Raw genomic sequence first — 27,148 nt, 5'->3', positions numbered from 1 at the left:
TGGACAATGGGTCAAATATGATAGAAGTTTATAAGTTTTCAGGTAAAATCCAAAACCATGTTTTTGATTAGCAGGTGACTCTCTTCCAGTGGTGATTCAGGGATCCAACCTCCTTCCACATTGTGGCTCCACCATCTTCACCTTGCTTGTCTGTGTCAAACTAGCAAAAGGAAAAAGAACGTGGAAAATTTCATGAGAGAGGCTCTTTGTAGGCCTTACCAGAAAGTGGTACACATCATTCTGATCACATTCCACTGGCTAGCACACAGCAGGCTTCTCCCACACCATCTGCAAAGAAGGGTGGGAAATGTTATCTAAGCCTATGTCCAGGAAGAAGAACTGGGCTTGGTGAACAGCTCTAACAAACAGCTGTTCACTGTATTATCTTTTTAAATTGTATTACACTTAACAGCAACCCAGTGAAGTGAGGCGTTGTTAGCATTCCCATTTCACAGATGAGAAAGCTGAGGCTTGAAAAGATTCTTCAACCTGTGCAAAGCCTCAGACCTGGCAAGTGGCTGAGCTGTGATTCAATACCATGTTGGTCTGTGTGGGTCCAAGGCTTGTTCACTTTCCCGATATCATAAGCTTCCCCAGGAAGGGGAAAGAGCAGAAAGCAGACATGAAGGTGAAAGGAGGAGTCTGAAAGACCAACAGAGGGTGAGGCAAAAGGAAGCACAGAGGAGTAGATTTTGAAGGTGGTGGCAGCAGCCAGTGTGGAAGGAAGAACATGCAAGGTGAATTTCGTGAGAATCTTTGCAGTTCATGCTGTCACCCACACATGGGCTGTGGGTACCAGAGAAGGGTTTAAAAACAGGCCCCACTAACCTCACTTGATCACAGATAGATCTTAAATAAACCCAGATAGAAAAATCTTAAATAAAGTACTAGCAAACAAAAACCAACTGCACATTAAAAAATAACACATCATGACTGTTGAACATGATGCTGGAGATATTAGCCAAAGCAATTAGACAAGAGAAAGCAAGAAGAGGCAGAAGAATTGGAGAGGAAGAGGTAACACCAATCTCTATGTTCTCTATTTGCAGAAAAATTAAGTTTGTCATGAATGCATAAAATATATGTAGATAGATCTTTTTATCATTTACTACCCTAAAAGATATACAAATCTATTACAAAAAGTTAAAATTTATCAAAATGTACACAAACACAGATCATATATGATGCCATTTGCAGTTGAGAGAAATGTAAACAGTGTAAAGATGCAGTATTAAATCACAACTGCATAAAATTAACTATAGTACACACTGCACTACTGTAATAATTTTATAGCCACCACCTCCTGTTGCTATTGCAATGAGCTCAAGTATTGCAAGCAGTTCATCTCTCCAGTAAATTGCATATTGCAGTACAAAGTGATCTCTCAGTTCTTGCATCTTTTTCATTGTTTAGTGCAATATTGTACACCTTGAATAGCACAATGGGTTCCATATGAAGTGCCACTAGTGATACTGGAAGTGCTTTGAAGAAGCCGAGAAAAGTCATGACATTACAAGAGAAAGTTGAGTTGCTTGATATGTACCATAGATTGAGGTAAGTAGCTGCAGTTACCCACCATTCCAAGATAAATTAATCCAGTGTAAGGACCATTGAAAAAGAAAAGAAAAGAAAAAGAAAAGGAGTCCGGTTTACAGTGGGTCATGCCTGTAATCCCAGCACTTTGGGAGGCTGAGGCGGGAAGACGGCTTGAGCCCAGGAGTTCAAGACCAGCACAGGTAACATAGGGGGACCCTGTCTCTAGAAAAAATTTTAAAAATTAGCCAAGTGTGGTGGTGCACACCTACAGTCCCAGCTACTCGGGAGGCTGAGGCAGGAGGATCACTTGAGCCTGGTAAGTGGAGACCGCAGTGAACCATGTCATGCCACTGCACTCCAGCAAGGGAGACAGAGTGAGACTCCATCTCAGAAGTTAAATAATATTAAAAATAAAGAGAAAATTGTGAAGCTTCACTGCAGCTACACCAGCAGGCATAAAAACTGCATTTTTTGTGAAATAACTTTTTATCTCATGTTGAAAATGCAGCTTTTATATAGGTGTGGATTGCTGGAAGAAAGGTATACCTGTCAACTCTAATACCGTTTGAGAAGAAGTGAAGTCGTTATATGACAACTTAAAGAAAAAGGAAAGCAAAGGATCTAAAGCTGAAGAATATAATCCCAGCAAAGTATGGTTTGATAATTTTAGAAAGATATTTGGCTTTAAAAATGTCAGCATAACAGAAGCAACCTCTGCTGATCAAGAGGCAGCAGAAGAGTTCCCAGGTGCCATTAAGAAAATCATTGAGGAGAAAGGATAACTGCCTGAACAGGTTTTAAATGTAGACAAAAGTGCCCTATTCTGGGGGAGGGGGGAGTCACAAAGGACATTGGTAAGGAAAAGAAGCAAGCATTGGGATTTAAGGCAGGAAGGGATAAGTTAAGTCTACTGTCTGTGCAAATAAGTTGGGTTTCTGATCAGGACTGCCTTTATCTATAAAGCTGCTAGCCCCTGGGCCTTGAAGGAAAAGGATAAACACCAGCTGCGAGTTTCTTGGTTGTAGAACAAGAAGGCCTGGACAACAAGAACCCTTTTTCTGGACTAGTTCCATTGATGCTTTGTCCCTGAAGTTAGGAAGTACCTTGCCAGTAAGAGACTGCCTTTTAACATACATTTGATATTGGACAATGCCCCGGCCATCCAGAACCCCATCAGTTCAATACTGAAGTCAAAGTGTTCTACTTGCCCCCAAGCACAACATCTCTAGTTCAGACTCTAAATCAGGCAGTCATAAGGACCTTCAAGGTTCATCACATGCAGTGCTCTATGGAAATGATTGCCAACAATGCCGAAAAAAAAGCTGGTAGAACATTATGAAAGTCTAGAAAGAGGCTGGGCGCAGTGGCTCACACCTGTAATCTCAGCACTTTGCGAGGCCGAGGTGGGTGGATCACAAGGTCAAGAGATCGAGACCATCCTGGCCAACAAGGTGAAACCCTGTCTCTACTAAGAATACAAAAATTAGCTGGGCATGGTTGCGCACGCCTGTAGTCCCATCTACTTGGGTGGCTGAGGCAGGAGAATCGACTGAACCCAGGAGGCGGAGGGTGCAGTGAGCCGAAATTGTGCCACTGCACTCTAGCCTGGTACAGAATGAGACTTCATCTCAAAAAAAAACAAAAAAGAAAAAAGAAAGTCTAGAAAGATTACACCATTGAAGATGCCATTGTTATTATAGAAAAAGCTGTGAAAGCCACGGTGCTTAAAACAATAAATTCCTGCTGGAGAAAACTGTGTTCAGATGTTGTGCATGACTTCATGACTTCATAGAATTTATAACAGGTCCAATCAAGAAAATCATGAATGGGCCGGGCACGGTGGCTCACACCTGTAATCCCAGCACTTTGGAATGCTGAGGCAGGCAGATCACTTGAGGTCAGGAGTTAGAGACCGGCCTGACCAACATGGCAAAACCCCATCTCTACTCAAAATACAAAGAAAATTAGCTGGGCATGGTGATACACACTTGTAATCCCAGCTATCTAGGAGGAGGCTGAGGCAGGAGAATCACTTGAACCCGGGAGGTGGAGGTTGCAATGAGCCAAGATCACACCAGTGCACTCCAGCCTGGGTGACAGAGCAAGACTCTGTCTGAAAAAGGAAAAAGAAAAAAAAAAAAGAAAATCATGATTGATATTGTGAATATGGTAAGAAAGGTGGTAGGGGGTGAGAGGGGTTGAAGAGTTTCAAGATATGCATCTTGGAAAAATTCAGGAGCTTGCCTTTCAAGTTGTCTGCTTGATCCTTTTCCAAGTGTACTTTCCTTCCTTTCATTTCCACTCTAAAGCTTTTTAATAAACTTTCACTCCTGCTCTAAAACTTGCCTCAGTCTCTCCTTCTGCCTTATGCCCCTCAGTCAAATTCTTTCCTCTGAGGAGGCAAGAATTGAGGTTGCTGCAGACTCCTATGGATACGGATTCGCCACCCGTAACATATTTTGGTTCCATGTGATTCGGACTGGGATACTTTCCCTAGTGGTAAGAGATTTGTATGCCTTGCCTTCTTTGGCTGGAGGTGCTCAACCCCTGTGTGTAGTTTTCTTCTCCCCTTTCACCCTCCTGCTTACTAACCAACCCCTCGGAATGATTCCACTTGGCCATAAGTGGCTCTGCTCCCCCCAGCTGGTTTCTCACCTCACCCTAACAGGTGTCTCGTGGGGGTGGGAACCACCTTAGGGTCTGCACCTTGTAAAACTGAGGCTCATGAGAGTGATAGGGCTAAAGCCTAAAACAGGGCACTGTATGGGGTTTCCTCTGCTTTTTCAACTAAAATCAGATCTTTCCCAAAAACCTGAAAACAACAACAAAAAGAAGCTAACAGACAGAGGAATGAACAGAAGACGATTTGATGGAGAGGAGTGCTTCTGAACCAGTGCCAGACAATGAGGAAAAAGACATAGAAGAGCCAGTGCCACAAAACAATGGACATTAGGCAATCTGACCGAAGGGTTCTGATTATTCAACACTGCTTTTTACTTCTTTTACAACATGGACCTGTCTATGATATGAAGCCCTGAGACTAAAGCAAACAGTGGAAGAAGACTTGGTACCAAATAGAGACATTTTTAGAGAAATATAAAAGCAAAAATGTCAGACAAAAATTACAATATATTTACATAAAGTTACACCAAGTGTCCCCGCTTCTCCTGCCCCTTCTTCCTCCTCCTCCTCTACCTCTTCTACCTCTGACACTCTTGAAACAACAAGACGAACCCCTTGTCTTCCTCCTCCCTGTCAGCCTACTCAACATGAAGAAGCATCCTCAACATGAGGATGAAGACCTTTATGGTGATTCACTTCCACTTAATGAATCTTGAATATATATTTTTCTTCCTTATGATTTACTTAGTAACATTTCTCTAGCTTACTTTATTGTAAGAATACAGTATATAACACATATAGAACCCACAATATGTATTAATTGACTATGTTATCAGTAAGGCTTCTGATCAACAGTAGGCTATTAGTGATTAGGTTTTTGGGCAGTCAAAAGTTATACTCGGATTTTTAACTCTACAGAGGTCAGCATACCTAGTCCCCACATTGTTTGAAGTTCAAATGCAATTTTAACAGTGTCTAGGCAAAGCGTGGTGACTCACACCTGTAATCCCAGCACTTTGGGAGGCCAAGGTGGGCAGATCACTTAGAGCTGCTAGTAGCCCATTTTTATGGTTATGTCTTGATTATATACTAAACAAGGGGTGGGTTATTCATGAGTTTTCCAGAAAAGGGATGGGCAATTCCCAGAACTGAGGGTTCCTCTCTTTTTTAAACCATGTAGGATAAATTCTTGATGTTGCCACGGTATTTGTAAACTGTCATGGTGCTGGTGAGAGTGTGGTATGGAGGACAACCACCTGTTGCCATCTTGGTTTTGGTGGGTTTTAGCTGGCTTCTTTACTGTAAACTGTTTTATCAGCAAGGTCTTGATTACCTGTATCTTGTGCCGACCTCCTATCTCATCCTGTGACTAAAAATGCCTTAACTTACTGGGAATGCAGCCCAGCAGGTCTCAGCCTTATTTTACCCAGCCCTATTCAAGATAGAGTCACTCTGGTTCAAACAACTCTGACATATTTCCTCCCTCCCTTTTATAAGAAAACTCTTAATCCTAATGGTTGTAGAGAGACAAAGATCCATCTTCTGTAACTTCTTTAGGCTGAATAGGGGCAATGATATTCCTGCCTAACTATTAGGGTTGCTTGTATTCAAGGTAGAGAGGAGCTCAGTCAGAAATCATCAGTATGGTGAGGGCTATTCATAACTCCAACGAAAGGTGATGTCTGGATTAATAAATATATAATTTAAGAAAACATTCATTAAGCTTATCCTGCATTCTTACACAAAGAGCACAACAGCAACATATTTCACAACAGTAAAGCAAAATAAGCAAAATTATTCCAAGTAAACTAAATTAGAAGGCTTTCTATGAACTGGACAGCTGTTGGAACCAAGCTGATATGGGGTCACAGGCTGATTCCAATGTGCCCAGAAATAAAATATTGCTTCAGATTCTTATGTTACCCACCCCTCTGTTTCTTCTGAGCAGTAGCCAGAGATCACTGGTTGGTTCACAGAAATAAGCAGGGTCAGTCTAAATTGCAGGGAAAAAAACCCAAAAACAACTGATGAGACTAGAATCTAACAGGTGTACCATAGTTCTTGAAATACAATTTTTTCTCTCTTCAGTCTCCCATTTTTACTAAAGACAAATCATGGTAAGACCAATTTACTTTATTATACTTGGCCTGATTGTTTGTATAAAGTGCAGCAAGAATAATTTTTTACATAGGCTTTTAAAATTGGCTTTGATGGAATCTTGTTCCATGGAAGGAATCTCAGATAAGAATTATTTTTTTTTTTAAAGCTGAGCCCAGCCATGGATTTGTACCATCAAATACCTATGAGTTGGGTAAATTCCTCTCGTCTTGAAGTCCCAAGATAACTTGGGGCTTCTGGGCCTGTCAGAAATTAACATTTTTTACTTACCACAGGTCAGGAACCCTGTACAGGGACTGTGGAGACAAGATATGAGGCCAGTTTTCCCAAAGGGCTTCTATTGGCTCTGCAAGTCAACTTTGATTCCCTAAAGGAAAGCGTGCCATTCCAGTCAAAGCCTTGGTAAAATAACCAGTTTCTCCAATTGTATACTGTTACAAAAGAAAACAGATTCTTATTGCACTTATGCAAATAACTATACTGCCATAAATTAAGAATACTAACAAGTAGTTTCCAAATTTTTGAGAAATCAGGTAGAGAGAAACAAATATGCTCCAAATTTTGTTCACAGAAGTATACTTTTCTCAATTGTTAAAAGCTGTAAATAGCTCAAAAGAAAAGTTTCCTTGACTCAAAAACAAAACGAAGCATCAGGAACATTTTAAGCAAAAAGTCAAAAAGATTACTTCAATCTTCTGTTAATGCAGTTCATGCAGTTAACTCCTGTTCTGCTTGATATTCATGAACATTTTAGCTTTCCACGAATCCTGAAAGGTTTTTCCTTTATTCTAGTGTCACAATCTCCAAAGTTATCAGAAACCTGCATTCAAGAGCACCTGTAAAATTCCTATAGCTGATTATAAAACCACCTTTTGAAGAGGACAAAAACAAGACAATTGTCAGTAGATGACAAAAAGTTTTAGGACAGCCACTATTAAAGCCACAATTAACAAAGAAATTTTTGTTACTTCTGTGGCATACAACAATTTTACATAATAAGTACAGTTATTGATATCATACACCAAGTCATATTAAAATTATAGGAGTTTTCCATAATTTTGGAAGACATCCCAATACCATATTTATACGAATACAGCCCAAAGAAAGCAAAACATCATTTCATATTTGACAATGCTTCCTGTATGATTCTTATACTAAATGAGCCCAATTTCACCTTTGCATTAGTGCATTATTGATGCTAACCCAATTCTTAATAAAACCTTATAGACAAATCTATCCAGTTTAATCAGTTTGACCATAAGGTAAGATTCTCATAAATCTTTTATAACCCTTTACAAATTTTTGTTGAAGAGCAGATCAGTGCTCTAAAGAAAACCTGCTGTGCTTTTATTTCAATGCTCACTTTATGAAAAAACTGAATAATACCCCTTTAACTTTAGCCAATATGTTCACACACAGAATTTCTTTTACAACATTAGTTTTTCACAAACCTTCCAAAACTGGCTTAAACCTTCAGCTTTACCCTATCTAACTTGACACAACCCTTTAACCCTTTAATCTAGGCAGAAAAATCTACATTTCCATGCCTTCTTATAATCTTTTACCAAAACACATTTCACTTTTCTTACACACCTTGCTTGTAAAACTGTTTCTCCAGTAGTCTCAATTACATATTACAATGTTAACTCTTAGTGACTTTTATTTTTGAAAAACCTTGGTAAGTAAGGGATTTTAATTATGTACTAGATGTGGAACCTAGGAACCAGTCAGAAGTGCAGATAAGGGCTGACTCTTTTCAGCATAGCTAGGGGGCATGGCTCTCCACATGTTCCCAGGCCTTATCTAGAATCCAATGCCCCAAATTAGGTAAATTGAACAATTTTCAAAAGACAAAGAAGCATTTTATGACCTTAAAGCATTTGAAAAACTTAGTATCTGACCTGCCTGATTTAAATGAAATGTCTAAATTTTGAAGATATTTTTATTTTACCAATAATCTTTAAAACTGCGTTTATTTTCCAAAGCTTATTTAAGTTACATGAACTAAAAGGCATTACACTTTTTACTTCTCTGATAAAATATTTTATTTAAGCTCTTATTTTTTAAGCCAATTAATTAAAGCTCTTTCATATCACACACACAACACATATAAATACATAGACAGAAGAAGATTTAGTACTTGTAAGATTTAGTACTTGTAAGATTTTTCATTTGTCACTTTTTAAAGTGGATTACTGGCTTCAGAATGGAGCCCTTGGAGGAACAGGGCCAGGAAAGCATATCGTTTCTATGGCCTAATAAGCAGGCATAGCTAGAAGGCAAAACAGATCGCCCAAAATTAAGGGTCCCATTTTTATACCATTTTTATACCAGATCCTGAATTCCAAAAAGAGGAATCAGCCCATCCCCATGGGAGTCTTATTTCTCAGTGGGGGGTAGGGACGTCTCCATACTTGCTAGATGGCCAAGAGCATGCTTCTCTGATCCAAATGTGCAGAGCTGAGTATTCCCCCATAACTGCCATTAGCTAGCCCCAAAAGTAATTTCCTACTTAATTTCCTACTTAATTATTACACATCAAATCTCTCTTATAATACAAAGTAATTTCTGATACTCCAAAAAGTTAAAACCATCAGATAATGCAATGCAAAACAGAACAGAGCCTTAGATTTTGAGAGGGATTTATCTGCTTTCAATCCTGGGGTTTCATGAGGAAAACTGAGTTTTTTCCTAAAACGGGGTCTGTGATGTCTCCTGTTTTTCCCAAGGAGTCCCAGACGTTAGAGTGTGAATATCCACTTTTCATTAAGCTGACTTTTCACCATAGTGCATAGTGTTCTTTTTAAAAATCCTTTTAAATTTCTTATTGCCCAGCATTAGCCAGGCCAAAAAGCCAATATTTCTGTGCTCAGAGAAAGAAAAATTCAAGATGGTTTGTGGAGGGGAAGAGAATAACCAAATGATCAAGATTACACAGATATCAAACCAGAAAGGACTCATTCTCTAAGCCAGGACTGAACACGAGCCACCATTGTAAAATGGCAAAGCCTTAACTCCTGAGTTACAACATTGGGCAGTTGCCATTGCTCTCCCCAGAAGGAGTCTAGAAAAGCCAATTTTGAGCTTTTGAAGACTTTTAACTACTCAAATAATTTTTGGAGCTATGAACCCCAAAATTCCTGTCCCCGGATGGCAGAGACCAGGAGGAAGTACCACCACATGTTTACAAGGTCAAGCTCCCAAGGACATTTTTCCACATGTGGTCTCTGGCAGGATGGTTGCCCTGAGAAACAGAAAAGATAGGAAAGGGAAATGAGAGAGAAAAAAGCATTGTCTGCAGCAGGATGGGGAAGGCCAAGAGCTCAGGAAGGCCAGAGAAAGACCCACCCATTGCAGTGACACTGAAAAGTTCAGGCAGCTGCTTGTCAGTTGCAAAAGGATCTTTTCCAGCAGTCTCATCAGCTCTCAATTTTCCCTCTTTTGGGGAGAAAAATCTCCCCATATCCCATGATCCTGTACATGCCTAATCCTGTCACCCATAGCTGTCAGCAAAGAGTGCAAGGCAGATTAATCCAAAGAGAATAGCGGTTAACATCCCATAGTGCTAGATCCATTTTTAGGCAAGAGGAACTTTGAATTTGAAATGTCAGTATAACTCAAGATTTATTTCATCAGTATAACTCAGGATTTATTTTCCTCTTTCTAAACCATATATATATATATGGTTTTTATATATATATACGGTTTATATATATATATATGGTTTATATATATATATACTGCATTGTGTGTGTATATATATATACTGCATTGTGTATATATATATATATATATATATATATATATATATATATATATACATACTGCATTGTGTACTGAATAGCCTTAGAAGTGATAATACCCCAGTAGCAATAAACATATTTAGCATCTTGATTGTGATCTTTAAGTAGCATTTCCCACTAGAAGAATCCAGAGTTCCTTGAGAAGTGGCTGATTCTAGGGCTGGAGCACCTTTTGATATGGTGCCTTCAGGTACACAGCACCACCTGTGACTCCATTATTCCCCGGAATACTACACCAGAATCTACTTAAGTCTTTAGATCAACCTCCAGTTTACAGGAAAATGGAGGAGAGAGAAACATGCTGAACACCAAATCCAGACTGTGGGAACTTGCATGGTGTGAATGACCAAGTTTCTTTAACAAATAAATGGCATTTTCAGAAGGAGGGGCAAGTGATACAAATTGAAAGAGTCTTAAGGGACATGTCAACCAAAAGCAGTGTGTAGACCTTGTTTGAATTCTAATTCAAACAAACAACTGTAAAAAGGCTTGAGACAATTGGGGGAAATTGAACATATTAGATGGTATCAAGTGATTAAATGTCAATATCAGAGGTAATGATAGTGTTATGGTTATATTAATTACTAACAGATGAAGCAATATGACAGAATGTTAAAACTAAGTAATGAGTGTGTGGGAGTTCTTTAGACTACTCTCTCTCTAATGTGTGCTTGGACATTTTCATAACAAAAATATATTTTTTAAAAAAAGGCCTTGTTAGAGGCAGAACTGCAATTCTTCAGAGACCAGCCCCCTCCTTTGGGCAGGGAGCAGCCACAAGTTCAGGTCCATTCAGGTAGCTGGGGATTTGGTCCTTGTGGACTCAAACCACTGCTTATGATGAATGAAAAAGGGACTTGTTCCCACTTTTGCTATAGCCTCATGGTGGGAGGGAGAAACTTTCCCACCCATTGACTTTGGGCTTGCCCAAGTAACATTGGCATATTAGTGGCCAGGAAGTGAGCAGAGGCTTAAAATGTGCTCGCCTAGTGCACAAGAACTGAAATCATAACAGTCTCTCAGACCACAGCACAATCAAATTAGGACTCAAGATTAAGAAACTCACTCAAAACCACACAACTACATGGAAATTGAACAACCTGCTCCTGAATGACTCCCAGGTAAATAATGAAATTAAGGCAGAAATCAAGAAGTTCTTTGAAAGTAATGAGAACAAAGAGACAACATGCCAGAATCTCTGGGATGCAGGTAAAGCAGTGTTAAGGGGGAAATTTATAGCACTAAATGCCCACATCAAAAAGCTAGAAAGAGGCCACATGCAGTGGCTCACACCTGTAACCCCAGCACTTTGGGAGGCCAAGGTGGGCAGACTGCCTGAGCTCTGGAGTTTGAGACCAGCTTGGCAACATGACAAAACCCTGTCTCTACAAAAAATATTAAAAAAATAGCTGGGCATGGTGGCACATGCCTGTAGTTCCAGCTACTTGGGGGGCTGAAGTGGGAGGATTGCTTGAGCCTGGGAAGTTGAGGTTGCAGTGAGCCGAGATCGCACCACTGCACTCCAGCCTTGGTGACAGAGAGAAACCCTGTGTCCAAAAGAAAAAAAAAAGGCTAGAAAGATCTGAAATCAACAATCTATCATCATGAATAAAAGAATTAGAGAACCAAGAAAAAACAAACCCCAAAGCTAGCAGAAGACAAGAAATAACCCAGATTAGAGTGGAACTGAAGGAGATAGAAACACAAAAACCTCTTAAAAAAATCAACAAATCCAGGAGCTGGTTTTTTTTTTTAATTAATAAAATAGACTGCTACTAGCTAGACTAATAAGGAAGAAAAGGGAAAAGAACCAAACAGATACAATCAGAAATGATAAGGGGGATATAACCATTGACCCCACAGAAATACAAACAACCATCAGAGAATACTATGAACACCTCTCTGCACATAAACTAGAAAATCTAGAAGAAATTGATAAATTCATGGACACATACACCCTCCAAAAACTGAACCAGGAAGAAATTGAATCCCTGAATAGACCAATAACAAGTTCTGAAATTGAGGCAGTAATAAATAGCCTACCAACCAAAAACAAAGCCCAGGACCAGATGGATTTACAGCTGAGTTCTACCAGAGGTACAAAGAAAGTCTGATACCATTTTTACTGAAACTATTCCAAACAATGGAAAAGGAGGGACTCCTCTGTAACTCATTTTATGAGGCCAGCATCATCCTGATACCAAAACCCAGCAGAGATACAACAGAAAAAGAAAACTTCAGGCCAATATCCATGATGAACATCGATGCAAAAATCCTCAATAAAATACTGGCTAACTGAGTCCAGCAGCACATCAAAAAATCTTATCCACCAAGATCAAATTGGCTTCCTCCCCAGGTTACAAGTTTGATTCAACATATGCAAATAAATAAATATAATTCATCACATAAACAGAACTAAAGACAAAACCACATGATTACTCAATAGACACAGAAAAGGCCTTTGATAAAATTCAACATCCCTTTATGTTAAAAATGCTCAATAAACTAGATATTGAAGGAACATAATTATAAGAGCCAAAATTATAAGAGCCATATATGACAAACCCACAGACAATATCTTACTGAATGGGCAAAAGCTGAAAGCATTCCCCTTGAAAACTAGCACAAGACAAGGATTCCCTCTCTCGCCACTCCTATTCAACACAGTATTGGAAGTTCTGGCCAGGGCAATCAGGCAAGAGAAATAAATAAAGGTACTCAAATAGGAAGAGAGGAAGTCAAATTATCTTTGTTTGCAGATGACATGATCTTATATCTAGAAAACCCCATTATCTCAGCCAAAAAGCTTCTTCAGCTGACGAGCAACCTCAGCAAAGTGTCAGGATACAAAACCAATGTGTAAAGATGGCTAGCATTCCTATACACCAACAACAGGCAAGCAGAGAGACAAATTATGAATGAACTGCCATTCACAATTGCTACAAAGAGAATCAAATACCTAGGAATACAGCTAACAAGGGAAATGAAGGGTCTTTTCAAGGAGAACTACAAACCACTGCTCAAGGAAGTCAGAGAGGACACAAAAATAGGAAACCATTCCATGCTCACGGATAGGAATAATCAACATCATGAAAATAACTATAGTGCTGAAAGTAATTTATAGATTCAATGCTATTCCCATTAAACTACCATTGACATTCTTCACAAAATTAGAAGAAACTATTTTAAAATTCATATGGAAGCAAAAAAGAGCCTGAATAGCCAAGACAATCCTAAGCAAAAAAAGAACGAAGCTGGAGGCATCACACTACTAGACTTCAAACTATACTGCAAGGCTACAGTAACCAAAACAGCATGGTACTGGTACAAAAACAGACACATAGACAAATGGAACAGAATAGAGAACTCAGAAATAAGACCACACACCTACAACCCTCTGATCTTCAACAAACCTGACAAAAACAAGCAATAAAGAAAGGATTCCCTATGTAATAAATAGTGCTGGGAAATCTGGCTAGCCATATGCAGAAAATTGAAACTGGACCCCTTCCTTTCATCTTATACAAAAATTAACTCAAGATGGATTAATTAAAAACTTATATGTAAAACCCAAAACTATAAAAACCCTAGAAGAAAATCTAGACAATACCATTCAGGACATAGGTAAAAAGATTTCATGATAAAAATGCTAAAAGCAATTGCAACAAAAGCAAACATTGACAAATGTGATCTAATTAAACTAAAGAGCTTCTGCACAGCAAAAGAAACTGTCATCAGAGTGAACAGGCAACCTACAGAATGGGAGAAAATTTTTGCAATCTATCCATCTGACAAAGGTCTAATATCCAGAATCTACAAGGCACAAACAAATTTACAAGAAAAAAACAAACAACCCCATTAAAAAGTGGGGAAATGACATGAACAGACATTTTGCAAAAGAGGACATTCATGTGGCCAATAAACATGAAAAAAAGCTCAACGTCACTGATCATTAGAGAAATGAAATCAAAAGCACAATAAGATATCATCTCACACCAGTCAGAATGGTGACTATTAAAAAGTCAAGAGACAACAGATGCTGGTGAGGTTGCAGAGAAAAAGGAACACTTTTACACTGTTAGTGGGAGTGTAAATTAGTTCAACCATTGTGGAAGACGTGTGGCAAATTCTCAAAGATCTAGAAGCAGAAATACCATTTGACCCAGCAATCCCATCACTGGGCACATACCCAAAGGAATAGAAATCATTCTACTACAAAGATAGATGTACGCATATGTTCACTGCAGCACTATTCACAATAGTAAAGATATGGAATCCACCCAAATGCCCATCATGATAGACTGGATAAAGAAAATGTAGTATCATGGAATACTATGCAGCCATAAAAAGGAACGAGATCATGTCCTTTGCAGGGACATGGATGGAGCTGGAAGCCATTATCCTCAGCAAACTAACACAGGAAGAGAAAACCAAATACTCCATGTTCTCACTTATAAGTGGGAGCTGAACAATAAGAACACATGGATGCATTGGGGAGTTAAATCCACCATTAACTATCAGTATGGGCTTTAGTCTCTCTGAGACTCGGCACTTCCCCTATTAAATCTCTCTGCTTAAAATGCTTATTTGGGAGATACAAGTCCAGCTGGTCCCACTAATCACATGATTGCTCCAGCGGATGATCACTCGAGCATCCAAGCTCACCTAAGACCCAGGCCTGTTACCTTGTAAATGATCCACCAAGCCACAGGGAAGTGGGAATTGCTTGAAGGAATCGTTAAGCCCTTTGGAGCATTTGTTTATTCAATCTGTTAAAATCAAGCTTAGAATTTGTACCATGTGTAATGCTAAACATGGATCACTTGTTTGGAACTTAACACCGCACATAAAAGTGCTTCTGAGAATTGTTTGTGTTCCTGAGCATGTATTTATTTAATCAAATAATTTTCTGTGGATATTTAAAAATGTTTGGTTACCCAAGGGTTTAACCTGTGTGAAAATGTTTGAATCACATGTAACAACCCCTGAAACCCATAGAAATTATGCTAATAAACATGAGAAGGACAAAGAAATAGTCTGTAATTGGGGGCCTGTGCACTCCAGGGGCAGGAAGATAATATTAGAATTTTTATTCATATCTTTGTGTAAAAATGAGGAAAGAAATGAGGATTTACTCATATTTCATTTACAAATTGATATTGAGGTAATCCTGGGTCAGATGGCCATAGTGTGAAGGAGTTAATGAGCTTCCTTCATTAGTGCTGTAAGGCAGTTCAAGTTTGTCCAGGAAACTGGGTTTGCAAAGTATCTACTCTTCATTAAATCAGCCCTCACCTACTGGATAGATGACTTAAAAGGACTCCTGCAAAGGACCTACGAAGTGAAGACAGTACTAGTTACTTAAGCACAGGAGAAAAAAAATAAAGCAAATGACAGAATATGAAATAAAACCAGTGACAAATCTGGAACAATTTCCTGCCCTCGAATTTGAGATTCTTAAGGGGACTATTTGAAATGTGGATTTATTTCCATCATTGCACTAAATGCATACCAAGCCTTGAGATATTAATTTCTGACAGTGGTGCTTGTATATAATTTGCAGGCATTCCATACATATATTGGAGGAAAACATGCTCCAAAATGTTTACTGATGGAGTGTATGATCAAAAAGTTTGGAGACTACTTTATGATGATCAAGGCAGGCATACAACATCCAAAACAGAGAGAATGGTTGGAAATGAGAAAACCCAGGAGAGGCAGCTTAGCTGAGGGCGATGGCACAGGCTCAGGAGCCAGGGAGCCTGGGTTTGAATCCCACCTCCTCACTTCCTGGCAGGTTTACTTCATCTCTCTGTGCTTCAGCTTTCCATAAAATGTGGATAATGATTATACTTACTTCATAGGACCATTATGATGACTAGATAAATAAACACCTAAAATGGTATTCAGCTCACAGCAAATGCTAAGAGTTTGTTACATAAGTTGCAAAATCCCATAGGATCTCATCAAGTGGAAATACTGGCTATGAATAAACAACACACCAGAGTATAACCTAGCATAGGAAGCATGCGTCATAAATGTGAGCTACTGGGAGCAAGAGTCAAACACATCACATGCATGGTGGATGAGTGGCAAATGCTAGGCTGGGTACAGCTACTGGAATTCTAGGCCTTGGTCATTCTTCTCCTGTGGGATGTACAGGACCTCATCAACTCCATCAAGCCCTACACTGGCTCCTGGGATAACAGGGATGAATCAAATTCAGATGCTGCTGGAGCCCCGAGCCTGATGGTGGAGGCAATAATAATGCCAGTAGACATGAAGACCCCATAAGACAGTGGTGGGGACAGGGGAGGGTCTGGCCTTGGATAGGCCTTTTCTCTATTTGTCTGCTTCCCTCTGGCTTGGATAGCTCTTTTCCTGAGCCAGTCTCCCTCTCTCTCCCCTGCTGGAGCTCAGGACATCTGCCCCCTTAGCAATCAGGGTCCCCAAGGAGGAGCTCTGACCTCAGCTATAGAGGTTACCAGATGGGGTAGCTACTCCACAAAAGCCCACCTGATGTAAGGCGAAGGGGGTCGGATATGGTTTGGCTGTGTTTTCACCCAAATCTCATTTTGAGTTGTAGCTCCCATAATCCCCATATATCGTGGGAGGGACCCAGTGGGAGGTAATTGAATCATAGGGGTGGTTACCCCTATGCTGTTGTTCTCGTGATAGTGAGTTCTCATGAGATGTGATGGTTTTATAAGGGGCTTTTCCCCCTTTTGCTGGGCACTTCTGCTTGATGCCACCATGTGAAGAAGGACGTGTTTGCTTCCCCTTCTGCCATAATTGTAAGTTTCCTGAGGCCTCCCCAGGCATGCGGAACTGTGACTCAATTAAACCTCTTTCCTTTATAAATTACCTAGTCTCAGGTATGTCTTTATTAGCAGTGTGAGAACAGACTAATACAGGATCTGTCCTCAGGAGCAAGGGACACAGGGAACATGGAGTCCTCATACACCTGCCTGGGCTTTCCAATGGGAGGATCTATTATCTATCCAAGTGGTGTGGGCTAGAAGTCAATTTGTTTCACAGGAGCCCAGAGGGCTGGGTGCCTTGTTCCGTCCATCAAAATAATAACTAAGCAATTAGTAAATAACAGAACAAAATCGATCTTGCAAAAGACAAGTCATTATGTGGCCCATGGGCCAGGATCATGAGAGTCAGATGCTGGAATGGGAATGATGGCCTGATGAGGACTGAAATCCTAAGCAGCTGGGAGGGAGCAGGGAGCTTGTGAATGAACAGGGCAGGGGCCACGCTGCTCTTCCTGCCTCTCGCCCTGGGGGTGGCTGCTTGCCCACACCCTACTCAGGTATGACTACATCCTCAGCCTCACTACTTCCCTCCACCTCTCCTTCCCTCCTTCCTGAACTGCAGGCCTCCAGGTCTCCTCTTCCCATCTCAGTGGCATTGAATGCCAGGCCAAGGATGGGAGAGATTGGCTAAGTCCTTTCTACTCCACTGGTGGTCAGTGGGCCAGCAGCACTGTCATCACCTGGGAGCTTGTGAGAAATGCAGACACACCAGCCCCACCCCAGACCTACTGCACCAGAAACGACTCTTAGACAAGGCCCAGGGGACTTGTGTGCACATCAAGGAGGTGGAAGCACTCAGAGTGGTTTTCAACCCTGGCTTCATATTAGAATTGCCTGGGAGCAATTGAGTCAGAATCCCTGGGGGTGGTTCCCAGGGTCCAAAACCACAGACTGGACAAATGCTCTCCTCTCACAGAGAGGCGAGGCACTGATCAGGCTCTAAAGTTAGCCAGGGGCAGAGCAGGCCATGGAATCTAGGCCCCTCTCCTCCTGATATGCCAGTGTGAGGGCTCAGCCCCGCTTCTGGGTCCCATGGTAATGGGTAAGATCTGTCCTGATCTAAAATTGCTCCTGGTCTGGGGAGGGAGATACGCAAGTAAAGAGCCAACAACAAGGCCATGTGGGAAGGGCTTCCGTCTGCAGGAAAACTCCAACCCCAGGAGCACAGAGGTGGGAGGGATGGACCTGGCTGGGGAAGCCAAGAGGGGAGGCACAGGGTGGCGGCTTCTGAGCGTCATCTTGAGGAACTGAGAATTTGGCAAATGCAAGAAGAGAAGAACATTCTAGAAAGAAGGAACAGCATTGCAAAGGCCTAGATTCACAATTAGGCTCTTTGTGAGGATGGTAGAAGCTCAGAGGCACTGCAGCCTAGCATATTTGGTGCACACAGGGTGGTGAGAGATTAGGAGGAAGACGTGGTTGGGGCCAAATGGCATCAGCCTAGGATGCCAAGGAGGGGAGTCTGCACTTGATCCTGAGGCTACATATGGGTGCTGGTAAGAAGGTGCAGGGACAGGATCACACTTGACTTTCATTAAGATCCCTGGCAGCATAGCGGGAAGTGGATGGAAGGGGAGAAGCTGAGGGAAAGGAGGATGCAGGAGACATGAAACAGTGTGACCTGGAACAGGGTTAAAGGAATGGTGAGGAGGAGGCCGAGACAGGAGGCATCGCAGAGGAAAAATCATGGAGGAATGCAGGGGGTGGGGCCCATCGGGCTCCTAGTTCCAGCAGGGATCTCAGTGTGAGTCCAGTTTCTCAACCACTCTCGGTGCCTTAGGCTCCTCATCCTAAAATGGGACTCACAGAAATACCTCCACCTAGGGGGGTGTTGTGAGGATTAAATGCATTAACACAGTGGCTCACATCTGTAACCCTAGTGCTTTGGGAGGCTGAGGAGGGAGGATCACTTGAGGCCAGGAGTTTGAGGCCAGCATGGGCAACACAGGGAGATCCCATCTCTACAAAAAAAAATTGTGTTTAATTATCCAGGGGTGGTGGCACACACCTGCAGTCCCAGCTACTTGGGATGCTGAGATGGGAAGATGGCTTGAACCTGGGAGTTCGAGACTGCAGTGAGCTATGATCACCCCAGCCTGGGTGACAGTGAAACCCTGTCTCCAAAAAGAAAAAAAAAAAGTGGAGCTCTTAGAATGTTGCCTGGTAGATCATAAGCACTCAGAAAGTGTTGTCTTGCAGCAGAGATGAGCTTTGGAACATTGAGCACTCACATGCCTGTTCCTTAGTGTAAATGGTGGCCGAGAAGTGCCTGGCTAATTGGGGACTCTATTTCCCAGGCACCCTGGCCTTGCAATGGGGCTACATGACAGTCCTGACCACAGAATGGGAGTGGATGGGATGTGCATCATGACCCAACCTTGCCCAGAAAATCTCCCTTCGAATGCTCCACACTCTTTCTTCCTCTTCCTACCACCGGATTGTCAAAGCCCAGAGTGACTCTGGGGGGTCAACATGATGAAAGAACACTGCTTCCTCCTCTCCATAATGTCACCCTGAATTCATTCACCTGTCATTGATTTGGCACAAAAGAATCAGCTGCTCCACAGAAATTAATTATCCAATAAAGTAAAACATTTCTGAAGAACTAGGTTGGAGTCCCATCTCTGATTTTAATGGAGTGACCTTGAACAAGCCACTCAACCTTTCTGAGCCTTATCAGGAAAATGGGCACAAACTGCCTCTTAGGTCTGACAAGAAAATTAGACTAAAGTGTATGTCTGTAATCTCAGCACTTTGGGATCCTACCAAGGTGGGAAGATCACTTGAGCTCAGGAGTTCAAGACCAGCCTGAGCAATATGGCAAGATCTTGTATCTAAAAATATATAAAACAGGCTGGGCACAGTGGCCCATGCCTGTAATCTCAGCACTTTGGGAGGCCAAGGCCGGCAAATCACTTGAGGTCAGGAGTTCGAGACCAGACTGGCCAACATGGTGAAACTCTGTCTCTGCTAAAAATACAAAAAAAAAAAGTAAAAGAAAAAAGATTACCCTGGCATGGTCGTGGGCCCCTGTAGTTCCAGCTACTCAGGAGGCTGAGGCAGGAGAATCACTTGAACCTGGGAGATGAAGGTTGCAGTGAGCCGAGGTTGTGCCACTGCACTCCAGGCTGAGAAACAGAGAGAGAGTCTGTCTCTAAATAAATAAATAAATATAAAATAAAATAAAATAAAATAAAATAAAATAAAAAGTATATGTGTATTCCTTTCTTGCTCTAAGAAGATGCAGAGGAAAAAAGAAAAGAAAGTGTATGTATAAAAGGTCCTTTGTAAACTTAAGTAAGGATAATTGACTTTCCTTTAAGATATAGTGTCCTTTAAAATGTGCCTCATTCAAACAATAGATCCAAGAGATCATTTTAAATGCAGATGGCCCAGAATTGCCCTAAATATGATTGGATGATTCTCTCTGGGCTTATGGAGATTTGGGGGTGCTGCTTGCCCCTTCATGAAATGGCCTCATGTTGCTGTATGATTGGTCTCTGGTGTGTTTCTGACTTGTTTATCTTAAGGCTATGATAAAAGACAGTCTCTCTCTCTCTCTCTCTGTGTGTGTGTGTGTGTGTGTGTGTGTGTCTGTGTGTGTATCTGTCTGTCTGTCTCTCTCCATCTCTCCTTTGGGCCTGTGTGACAGATCAACATTCAGCCGTGGTTGAGAAGATCCAGCCTCAGGAAACTATCAGGGTTGCCTGGAAGGTCCTTGCCCTGCTTTGCCCCTGAGTTCCTGGTACACTAGTCTCCTTCTCCAAAACTCAGCTCAAGGTGGCTTCCTTGAGCCCATTCATTCCCACCTTCCCAGACGCCTTACCTTTTGCCTTCCATCAGAGCACTTAGCACATCACTGTCCACATTTTTTGGTCATTTCCGTTGCATTTCAGCAGTTCGCAGGTAGGAGGCAGGTCACCTTCATCTTCAACCTGGACCCAGCACGATGCTTGGCATCTAGTGGACACTCGGGAAAATTTTGCTAACTGAGTGACTCCATATCCCATTTGGGATAGTGATGGGGATTATATCACCTCTCACTGAAAAAAATCCATGTCTCAGCTGGGCGTGGTGGCTCACGCCTGTAATCCCAGCACTTTGGGAGGCCAGGGCAGGTGGATCACGAGCTCTGGAGTTCGAGACTATCCTGGCCAATATGGTGAAACCCCGTCTCTACTAAAAATACAAAAAATGATCCGGGCATGGTGGTACATGCCTGTAGTCCCAGCTACTCGGGAGGATGAGGCACGAGAATCGCTTGAACCTGGGAGGCAGAGGTTGCAGTGAGCCCAGATCGCACCACTGCCCTCCAGCCTGGGTGACAGAGAGCAAGACTCTGTCTCAAAAAAAAAAAAAAAAAAAAGCATGTCTCTTCATTTTCAAGTCATACATAAAGAGTCTGAACTATTCCCTTCGTTTCAATTATATTAGCTAATTACTTCAGTGCTTATGCTTTTTCTTGGACATTTTCCACCAAAGATAGAGTTGGTTTCCATAAATAATTTCAGTGCACACTGCATATCCCATTTAGAAGATAGAGAGAGCCTCCTAATACTTCTGAGCAGGCTGGAACTGCTAAGAAAGAGAAGGTACCCACTCTGAGGGACTTCTTAACAAGACAGATGATGGGGCGCAGTGGCTCATGCCTGTAATCTCAGCACTTTGGGAGGCCGAGGTGGGTGGATCACTTGAGGCCTGGAGTTCAAGACCAGCCTGGCCAACATGGCAAAACCCCATCTCTACTAAAAATAGGAAAATTAGCCAGGTGTGGTGGCACACGCCTGTAATCCCAGCTACTCGGGAGGCTGAGGCACGAGAATCGCTTGAACCCAGGAGGAGGAGGTTTCAGTGAGCCGAGATCACACTACTGTACTCTGGGTGACAGAGGAGACTCTGTCTCAAAAAAAAAAAAAAAAAAGACAGGTGCCAGGGAGGAGGGACACCACCTGTGCCAGGTTGTCATTTCCAAGGATGGCTGCAGCAGTTCCATCCACGAGCTTTGCTGCAATGTGACCTTGACACTCCTCGCATTGGGAGATGGCAACTATGCCTGCTCTCTCTTGAATCTGGGTGGACTTGTGATTTCTTTGACTAATAGGAATGGCGTGCTACACTGCAGTGCTAACTGAAATACCGCCTGGCACTGCAAAGCCGAGATTCCTCACTCCCAGGGGTCATCTGCTCTCTCACTCACCCAAAAGCCCACAAATCCTCCTTATTGCCTCAAATCCTCACAGGCTTCCACAGTCTGGTTTATTTGACCTCTTTGGTGTTATTTCCAATGATATCTTCCAGCCCCTCTTATAATCCACACACACTCACATACACACACTCAAGAGAACCTTCCCACCAAGTCAGGTTGATTTCCAGTTCTCATTGTACATCAACTCATGGAGCTCCCTTCACCCTCTAAACTTTACTCAGGCTGTACTCATGGCCTGAATGGCCATCTTCTTGTTTTTTTTTTTTTTTTTAGCTATTCCCAAATATTATGGATTGTATTAGTTAAGGTTAGGCAGGGCTAGTATTCAGCTGGTTCTCAGCTGTTTTGTATTGCTATGACTAAGCTGGTTGTTAAAATATTTACATACTTTCATACTGGTTGGTAAATATCTGTGGTTCTAAGCCTTCTGCTACCTTAAACCCTTCCTCATCAGTGCCCGTGCCATTCTGGTTGTTAAATATTTTCAATACTATCCCTGAGAGTAAGCTTGGCTGCATTTAACAGCAAAAAGGGGGACTTCAACAAGATAGCTTACTTCTCTCACACCCACATGAAGTAAGGAGATAGGGACGTTATAGTGACTTCACATTGTCATCAGAAACCCAGGCTCCCATCATGCTCCATCATCCCTGGTGCATATTTTTATATGCAAGGTCTTGTTAAGAAACCCTTAACTCACTCCCCAGCATGGATGCTGGGGCTCAAGCCATCACATCAGGATTCCAGACAAGCAGTAGAAAGAAATGGGGCAAAGGGATTCTCTTTCCCACTCAACCAGTTCCTTTTAAGCAGCCTTTCCAATAGTTCCACATAACACTTGTGCATCCATTTCCTCGGCCAGAAGTTAATCACATGGCCATATCTAGCAGCAAGGGAGGCTAGGAAATGTAGTCTCAGCTTTGTTATTAAAGGAAATGGGGATAGTCAGTAATGGGGGGCATCTAGCAGTTTCTGAGTCTTATCCTTCAAGGTCTAGTGCAAGACTTCCCTGTGACACCAGTCCTGGAGGATATCTTACATCATACATCACTCAGAATCACAGTTTACTATATATTCATTGTTGAACACTCATAGTTTTATACAATAATAATAATACAAGAAGTAGCTGCCATTTATTGAAGCTTACAATGTGCCAGACCCTATTAAGTAGTTTATCTCCCTTATCTTATTTAATCCTCACAAAGTCACAATGAAGTAGCTATTAACTGTCATTATCCCCACTTTGCAGGTAAGGAAACAGGCCCAAGTGGTGGTTAAATGCTTGTCTAAAGCTATAAAAGGTGGAGCTGGGATTTGATTCATGAGCTGTTAAGACAAAAACCATGTCAGCTACAGCGCCCAGCACAGCGTTCAGCAAAGAGAAGACATTAAAAACAAATAAAACCTTGTTAGTTTTATTGCTGGATCAAATAATTAACTCAGCATCCAGATAAAAACAGGAAATAGACAAGGGACTTAACAGAATGACCTGGGCCTCCTCCAGGTACAGGAAACCACAAGTCTGAGCTTGCAGCTACAGCTCCAAAAGTTGGGAGATTTGCAGAGGCCACACAATGAAATAGGGTTGATGTCCAGGTCTTCTCACTGCTGGGATCCCAGTCCAGGACCTGCCTCTGCCCCACTGTGGGGTCTTCTAGCCCATGTTCTGCAGGGATCGTTTATGCTCCAAGAATGACCCTGGGTGCTGCCTCCTGCAAGCAAGAATTTCCATTCGATGCCTGGTCTACTGCTTGTTTGGATTCCTTTAACTTTTTATTGTTCCTTATTGAGCAACTAAGACATTAATGAAGCCATCTTCTGCAGTTCCAACATATCCAGGCATGTTGCTCAGCATTTGCTGACAGCAACCAGTAAATTATTATTATTATCATCGTTATTGCTATTACTATTATTATTATCTGAACAGAAATAATTCATGCAAGTTACAGCTGCCTCTAAGAGTCATTTTTGGCTTTTTTAATGACAGCCCTACAGATTTCAGTGTGAGTCTTGGGTACCTCTTTCCTGGGCAGAGCCTCCTGCAAAAGCAGGTTTGCCCTTCACCTTTTGCTTGAAAAGAATGTTTTATTGTGAAAAAATTTCCAGCATACACCAAAGGATTGCTTTGCACCACATTAAATCATTTTGAAAGTCAAAAATGGTGAAATAATCGCAAGTTTGTAAGACTCAAATTAATAGTGTAGTATCATGATCCCCATGCACCCATCATCACCCAGGTACCACAGTGATCAATCAGCTCAGGGCAAACCCTGTTTCATCTAAACTTTTACTTCCTTCTTCTCTCTGCAATGAATTATTTTAAAGCACATCCCAGACATCTTTATTATTATTATTATTATTATTATTATTATTATTATTATTATTTGAGACAGTCTTGCTCTGTCGCCCAGGCTGGAGTGCAGTGGCGCGATCTCCACTCACTGCAACTTCCTCCATCTGAATTCAAGCAGTTCTCATGCCTCAGCCTCCCGAGTAGCTGGGAACAGGCTCCATCTGGGTTCAAGCAATTCTCATGCCTCAGCCTCCCGAGTAGCTGGGACTACAGGAGTGTGCTACCATGCCCGGCTAATTTTTGTATTTTTGGTAGAGACGAGGTTTTGCCGTGTTGACCAAGCTGGTCTTTAATTCTTGGCCTCAGGTGATCTGCCTGCCTCGGCCTCTCAAAGTGCTGGGATTACAAGCATGAGCCACTGTGCCTGGCCTCATTAATTCATCAATAAATGTTTCTGTATGAATCCCTCAACAATTAAGACTCTTTTAAAGCATAATCCCAAACACCATTTTCACATTGCTCAAAAATTAAAAATAATTCCTTGATGTTAAGTATCCATTCAGTGCTCAAATTTCCCCAATTGTCTCATGAATACATCTCATTTTTATTGTCACTGTAGTGTAGTTTGTTCGCAAGAATCAGAATCCAAAGTCCATATGTTGTAATTGGCTGATATTTCTCTTAAGCTTCTGTTAATCTATAAATTCTCCTTATGTTTTGTTTTATTTTTCTTTTATTCCTTTTCCTTCCACTTTGTTGATGAAACCTGTAACTTTTTTCCTGAGAGGAAATCTGGCCGCCTCCCTGTGGTGAGGGTTAAACACCTTGACATATTAACATGCCCCCCAGTTCTCTAATTCCTATAGCTGGGAGTTACCTCTAGAGGCTTGATCCGATTCAGATTTGATTTTTCAGCAGGTGTTGTGGTCTTCCGTCAGAAGGAACATCATATCCGGCCATGTATCTTTTTATGATGTTAGTTATCATTGGTGGATCACTGCCTGGATTCATTGTCCTCTAAATGGTGATAAACCGGCCATGGTGATGGACAAGTGGCATATTCAGTTAACGGACTCACTGTGCCCTCCCTCCTTCCCCATCCCCGGCAGTATTGTGGGCGAGGCTTGACCTACTCTGTGATGGGGTTGGAGGCAACACTTCCTGCCCACTTCTCCCCTCTTCCTCCCCCCTCCACATCCGTGTGGGAAAGCTTATCATTAAGGAAGGCTGGCAAATTAGAAAGAGCCTTGAGTCTGGGCCTAGCCCTGCAGATGCCAGCCTCAGAGGTTGCTAGGATACGCCGCTCCCAGAGCCTCCTCAGAGCTGCATCCTTCTGGAGCAGCTCAGGGACACTGATGGGCTGCCTGTGCAGTGGGGAGGTGGGAGGAGGAGTGGCACCCCACAGACAGGCCTGCAAAGAAGGGGTTGGTCCGCACTCCTCCCGGAGCTCCATGGAGCAGGGAAAATGTCACCCCAGAAGCACCTGTATACAGGGATCAATTCGGACCGCCCACAGTGAAGGCCACTCTGAATTGTAAAAGTTCCCCAGTCTTATTCTTCACTGTACTTGCATTTCTTCTGCAACATGTCCTTCTATATATAATTCAGAAAACATAACCTGAATGGACGAATGCCAGCCCTCTCCCCAGCTCCTGTCTGCCTGGTAAACTTCTGGTTCACCATAAGGCTCAGCAATGAGCTGTGTCCTCATCCTCAACCCAGCCTTCAGGACTCCCTCCCTGTGCTCCAGATGCCCACGCTGACCTCTGCTCACACTCACAGCAGCATTGCAAGTGCCTGTTTCCCCACTGGGTCTCATTCTCCTCTGCACTCCCAGCACTTAGCACAACGCCTTGCATAGGTCAGCTTGAATGCATAAGTGAAAGTGCCCTGCTTGCATGCCTCTGGAGACAGGGAGCTCACTATCACAAGACAGCTCGTTCTGACAACTTCAAAGTTCTTCCTTAAACACAGCTGAAATCTACCTGTCAGAAACTTCTACCTGGGAACCTTAGGGAGGCTGCCAGTGCCACAATGAACAAGCCAGCTGCCTCTTCCACAAGACCACTCTTCAGAGTTGAATCTCTCTCCATTGTCCTCTGCAGCACCCACCAAACGGTAGTGGGATATGGGTCAGACATTCACATTCTAAGTCACCAAGCTTGGCTCCCAGGAAGGCTCCCTAAGGTTAGAGGTTCTGGTCCTACTACTCCCTCAGATACCTGCACCCTCACCCTGGTCCCACTGGGACATCACCCCAACGGCCCAGAACTTTAGGGCACAAGTCTCGACGCCAGAGAACCCAGGTGGAGGGTAGAGGGTGGGCCTTGCAGCCTCCCTGGGTGTGAGAATATCTGTCGACACCCTTTCCTGATGCAGGTTAGGGGATGCCAAGTCCTAAAGAGGAGGCAGTTTTCTCAAAAATCACCCAGGGAATCTGTGCTGATCTCAAACTAGAGCTGAGAGAGGGAGAGATGCAGGCAAGGAAGAGGAGGTAGCAATGCGCTAGGATCAAATTCCACAGTTGACCTGACATAAGCCAGCTCACTGTGATTTACGCGCCACGGTCCTTGGGGTGGCAGAAGAGCTGAAATCCTTTCTGACATCTCAGGACCAAACTTGTCAAATCTCAGCAACAGCTTTTCCCCATCAGCACCCCAGGCTCTCTGAAGACTGTTCCTCGGAATAGCCTGGAGCTGCCGAGCCAGCCCAGCCGGGACGGCTCCCGCCAGACTACACGCCGGGCTAA

At 42.4% G+C, this 27,148-nt stretch overlaps 1 long non-coding RNA gene across 2 annotated transcripts; it reads right to left on the bottom strand.

Annotated features, from left to right (window-relative positions):
* Window positions 1–6: 6 nt before the first annotated feature.
* LOC134808312 (uncharacterized) lies at window positions 7–27,138 on the bottom strand. 2 transcript variants are annotated; one of them, XR_010151003.1, is made up of 3 exons: window positions 26,948–27,138; window positions 25,277–25,416; window positions 23,506–23,818 (listed from the first exon to the last, which is right to left on the bottom strand). It is a non-coding gene; the product is annotated as an uncharacterized LOC134808312 (long non-coding RNA). The 2 variants fall into 2 exon arrangements; XR_010151004.1 differs by lacking the exons at window positions 23,506–23,818; window positions 26,948–27,138 and adding an exon at window positions 7–160 and having other exon boundaries at window positions 25,277–25,365.
* Window positions 27,139–27,148: the final 10 nt, after the last annotated feature.

This window comes from Pan troglodytes, chromosome 15, assembly GCF_028858775.2.
Source record: "Pan troglodytes isolate AG18354 chromosome 15, NHGRI_mPanTro3-v2.0_pri, whole genome shotgun sequence".
In the NCBI taxonomy this organism is placed as follows: Eukaryota; Metazoa; Chordata; class Mammalia; order Primates; family Hominidae; genus Pan; species Pan troglodytes.
Note: the sequence above shows the minus strand (reverse complement) of the source record. Positions and strands in the feature narration are given on the sequence as shown.